Genomic DNA, 6,000 nt, shown 5'->3' on the forward strand with positions numbered 1-6,000 from the left:
TGCCTGTGTCATCCCAGGGGAGTAGTAATAATTCATTACGCCGGGAACAAAAGATTTATTAAGGTACTATTTAGATTGAAATTGATGTATTCTGTATATGAGCTGAAACAGCAAATGCTTTTTGGAGCTTTGTATAAATTGTGACAATGTATTAATGGACCCACATATTCAGATTTCTCTCTTTAATAACCCACATAAACTGATTTGCATAGTTTTTGGGTATCCTAGGTAAAATTATTTGGAGAGACTTGCGTAAAACCTGTTGCCAAATTTTATGCAAGGAGAAAACAACCAAGGTCCCTATTGTGTTTAAGTATTCCTTTGTTCAAGTTGTAACGGAGATACGAGTGGGACTTGTGAGTCATGGTTGAATGAGTTTAGACATAAATGAAAAGATTATCTTCCCAACTGCATGTTGAATTTCCTAGGATTTTCAGATGAAGAGAAAGCCAAAATGTGACCAGCGACTGCAATTCAAGGAAATCATTATGTTCCACTTATGAAAGTTACATTTATTCAGGAGTTGAAGAGACACTACTTGCAGAAGAACTTCTGAGAAAATATATATTGTCAAGGAGAAGTGATTTTGAGGAAGTATTCAGATGACTACTTTAACAAGAAAAATGTGTATTCATACCAAATTTTTTAATATAAATAATGTGGAAAAACACAGACTTGTAGTTACTGAATACTAATTTCAAACTTTTGCTCTGCCGCAACTTAGCTGTATGACTTTGGACCTCACTGTGTCTCTACTTCTTCAAATACATATATATATACTTAAAAAATGAAAACAAAACCTGTTGCTGTTGAGTCAATTCTGACTCATAGCCACCTTATAGGATAAGGTAGAACTGCCCCATAGGGTTTCTAAGGGATGGCTGGTGGATTTGAACTGCTGACGTTTTGTTAGCAGCAGAGCTCTTAACCACTGTGCTACCAGGGCTCCACATACATACACATATCATTATAAATATAGATGTAGACATAGATAGATTTAGTACTTAACACAGTACCTAACATGCAAATGTTACTCAGTATGTACGTATTTCTTTCCTTTTCTCACCTAAAATTAATTAAAAGTTTCTTAATTTTTTTCCTGATTGTCCCCCAAACAATCATAAGAAACTAAAGAGATGTTTTTTAACAGGTAGAAATAATTGCATGTCACCAATTCCTGCTTCATCTATAAACCTCTCATTATTACCAATTACTGTTATTTTCAAGTTTCTTCCTTCATCAGAATCTATAAAGGAAAATAAAAGACTTATATTAAGGTTACCAACTCTTTCTTCAAAGGGTGTAGCAAGGTGGCGGGTTATAAAAATTACCACCAAAGTGTATTATTATTCAAATTAACTGAAAGGGGATACATATGAAAGACTAATCTTTATAGACACTTTAGGTAGCATTTCCAGTATCTTTGATGTATATGCTAAAATAGATGATGATTTTGAATCCTTTAACGACTGTGTTTTCCAAAGATAGTCATCTTCTTACATAATGAACTTGACTTCATATTGAGAGGAGTTGGGGGGGCCTGTGTTCCCTCTCCTTGAATCTGGGTGACTTGTAACTTGCTTATAAGTGATAGGGCATGGTTCAAGAGTTGCTATAACCAGATTAGACCAGAAAAAGTGACATGGTATCTGCCTTGTTCACTGAGACTCTTAAATCACCAGGTAAGAAGTCAGACTACCTGGGACTTGCAAGCTGGAGAGACCCCATGCAGGTGCTCTGTGCAATAGTTTTGGTTGCGCTCCCAGCTGATAGCTAGTATCCATCGGCTACCTTGTGAGTGAGCCTTCTTGAACATCCAGCCCAGCTGCACCTTCAGATGACTGCAGCTCCAGTCAACATCTTATTACATTTGCATTAAGAGACCCCAAGTGAAAACCACCCAGCTGAACCCTTCCATATTCCTGACCCATAACTTTGTGAACAATGCGAAATAGTTGTTTTAAGCTGCTAAACTTTGAGGGTTTTTTATTTATTTTTATTGTACTTTTTTTTAGATGAAGGTTTATAGAACAAACTAGTTTCCCATTAAATAGTTAGTATACATATTGTTTTATGACATTGGTTAACAACTCCACGACATGTCAACACTCTCCCTTCTTAACCTTGGGTTCTCTACTACCAGTTTTCCTGTTGCCTCTTGCATACTTGTTCTTGCCCCTAGACTAGTGTGCCCCTTTAGTCTTGTTTTGTTTTATGGGTCTGTCCAATCTTTGGCTGAAGGGTGAACCTCAGGAGTGACTTCATTACTGAGCTGAAAGGCTGTCCAGCGGCCATACTCTCAGGGTATCTCTAATCTCTGTCAGGCCGGCAAGTCTAGTCTTTCTTTTTGAGTTAAAATTTTGTTATACATTTTTCTCCAGCTCTGTCTGGACACTCTATTGTGATCCTTGTCAGAGGAGTCACTCTGGTGGTAGCTGGGCACCATCTAGTTGTACTGGACTCAGTCTGGTGGCGGCCGTGGTAGATGTGGTCCATTAGTCCTTTGGATTAATCTTTCCCTTGTGTCCTTAGTTTTCTTCATTCTTCGTTAATCCCGAATGGGTGAGACCAGTGGAGTATCCTAGATGGCTGCTCATAGGCTTTTAAGATCCCAGATGCTACTTATGAGGTTATTTTTTATATAGCAATAGTAACTAGAACTTATTTAAATTTTAAATAAAAGCAAAGTTATTAAAAACATTTTGTCAAATATCAAGGAGATTTATTTAACATGACCCACAGTTTATAAAATTCTTCCAAGACATTAAAGGAGAAAATAGCATAAAGACTGTATAATCTCAGAAGGAAAATGATCTGATGGAATGTGTGGTAAAGAGGATCCAAAAGGTCATACTGTTTTAAAGATACACCAGCCTGAGCCATAATGTAAAGCCAAAGCCTTCCTATATATTTGAGCAGTTCAGCAGTTTCTCATTATGTTGCACTTCTTCTGGTAATTAGTAAGTTTATTTATTACTATCTTAGATTAAATATCATATAATGTTGTTGCTAAAAAAAAGGCTTCCCAATTTCACCAATGAATATTATAAATATGGCAAGATAATTTGTAGAGATACTAATTTACATTTGGTTCTTACAACCAGAATGCTCCTTAGAAGCAAGAATGTTGAGGCTTTGATTTGCTTACTTTGGACACATACCAATTGCTAAAGAAGGACACATATTTGGTAAAGTCAGCAAAAATGAAGGAAACTCTCAAATAGATGGATTGGCACGATAGCCACAACAATGTACTCAAACATACCAACAATCATGAAGATGGCACAGGACCAGGAAACATTTTACTCCGTTATATGTAAGCTGACTCGACAGCAACTAACAACAACTGTAAGATCCAGGAAAGAATAAGTAACATCTAACCCCATTCCAAGAAAACTTTTAAGTTTTTGTTTTTGTTGTTTTGGGGATGGGAGCACGTGTTGCTAAGCACTCAACTCAGAATCTGAACCTCACCTATCTTTGTGTGTATGTGTGTGTTGTTTGCCAAAGCTGGGTCTAATGGATGTAGGTCCATCTGGAGTGGAAGAGAAAATTTTGAGAGCCTTCTCCCAGACAGAAAGGGAAAAGGTTTTCCTGGTACTTAGAAAAGTGAGGTCAAGTGTCCCATGCCTTGGCAGCAACATCTGCAGGAATGATAGGAATTCCTAGGAGAGTGGCTGTGTGGTAAACAATAAGCATCTAAGCTGTTAGCCTCAGATAAGGCTCCCAGGTGTTTGAGACCATGAGAGCTTGGATGACTAGTTTATTAATTCATTCAGGTATCCATTCAGTCATTTATTCATCCAACATACTTACTGAGTAGCATCATGGGTGAGGCACTGCTCTGGAGTCAAGAGACACAGCCATGAACAATGTATATAAATTCTGTGCTCCCTTAAAGTTTAAATTATAGTTGTAGGAGATAGTAAGCAGGTAAATGAAAAAGAAAATTTTAGTTAAGGTCTTTGAAGAAGAAAAGTTAAGCAGTGTGGGCAGAGGGACTGAGAGTCTCTGAGGAAGTGACTTTCTACTTGAGACTTAAATGACCCAAAATGGAAGGGAAAGAGCATTCCAGGAAGAAGAAATAGTTAATGAAAAAGGTCCTTAGGAGCAACTGAGCTTTGTGTGTTCAAGAAAGGAAAAAGATAGTGTGCCTAGAATATAGAGAATGTTAGGATATGAGGTTGGGGAGGTAGGCAAGGGAAGGATCATATAAGGATTTATGGGCTATACAAAGGAGTTTGCAATGAAAAGCAAGAGACTGCTGTGATATTATTTGTACTTCTGAAAGATGACCCTGCAAGCTAGTAAGAACATGGATTAGGAGTGGGGAGTAAGGACAAGGAGACCTGTTAGGAGATTACTTTCATAGTTCAGTTCTGCAATTGTGATGGTTTGGACTAGGGTCGGAGACTTGGAGAGGTGAGTTGTGGTTAGATTTGTGATATATTTTGGAGGTACAGCTAATAGTACATATGGTTGGACTGTTTAAAGTTAGAAAAAGAGGGAAAGCAAGCATGATGTACTGAGCAACTGAGTGGGTGGTCGTGCCAATTGCTAAGAATGTGGAAGACTAAGGGAGAAACAGGTTTGAGAGGACGAATCGAGCCAATGTTTTGGCCACAGTTTAAGATTCTAATTAAACATCCAATTGGAAATGTCAAATAGGTGATTGGATTTATAAAAAAAGAGCTCAGGAAAGAGGTCAGAAGTGGTGATATAGAATCACCAGTATATTTGAAGTCTTGTGAGTTTATGAGACACTTAGGGACATGGTATTGGTAGAAAATAAAAGGTGAAGGACCGAGCCATTGAGTACAGAATCTAGTAAGAGTTGAGTGACCAACAAAAGAGACTGAACTGGATTGGCCAGCAAGGAGGTATGAGGAAAGTCAGAAGACTGTAGGGTCATGGAAGCCAAGAAATCAATCACTGTCAAGAATGAGAAGTGATCAAGTATGTTGGATCAGATGAAGGCAAAAATGTGACCATTGAATTTGGCAATATGAAATAGTAGAGAGAAGCCAGATTGGTATGGGTTAAAAGAGAATGCAAAATGAGAATGTTGATTTAGCAAGTGGAGAAAATATTTTTGAAGAGCTTTGCTTTGAAGCAAGCAGAGATATAGGGCAGTAACTAGAGTTGAATGTAAGGTTGAGAAAAGTTTTTTTTTTTTTCTTCTTATTTTAAGATGGCAAATAATTGAGAATATTTGTACATTGATAGTAATGATCAATCACAGTAACTTGTGTGAATTGAAGACCAGAGGCCCTTCCCCAAACATTCTGAACTGTATGAGACTCACACAGGGCCCTTGTGTAATCACTGGTAGAAAAAATCCAGTACCCAAATAATTCACATTGATTCTGTAGTCCCTGAAGTGGGACTAGAGTGAGGTGAATGAGGTACCTGACCCAGGTATAAAATGTAAAGCAGCATCAAAAAACAAACAAATAACTCAGTAATCAAGTAAATAATAGTTTAATGCATTAATTTAAAAAATCAAAATGAATGCAAAAATCCATGATATACAAAATATCAAAACTTTAAATAAAGACAGAGGCAGTAATACTGCTGTGCCAAGCCATCTTGGAGCCTGAGGTAAAAGGCAAATCAGTAGCACTGACTGATTTACCTTTTACCTCAGGCTCCAAGATGTTAATATTTTTATATTTTGTTTGTTATGGATATCTTTGCATTCATTTTGATTTTTTAAATTAATAATACTGCATTAAAATATAGTTTGTCTTGATAACTGAGCTTTTGGGTGTCCCCTTAAATTTTGCATCTGAGGTGATCGCCTCCCATCGCCTTACCTTAGTTCCAGCCCTGCCTACCAGCCCAGTGAATGGGAACTCAGAGCAGATAACACTTGATTCAGAGAAATAAAGGGATGCAAATATTTTGCAAATGTAAGAGTGTATCATGGACTTCAGGATTTGTATTCTTAAAACTCTTGAATTCAGTGCCTTAAATCACATCACCAATTTTTATTTTCCA

Source organism: Loxodonta africana, chromosome 4 (assembly GCF_030014295.1).
Source record: "Loxodonta africana isolate mLoxAfr1 chromosome 4, mLoxAfr1.hap2, whole genome shotgun sequence".
Lineage (NCBI taxonomy): Eukaryota > Metazoa > Chordata > Mammalia > Proboscidea > Elephantidae > Loxodonta > Loxodonta africana.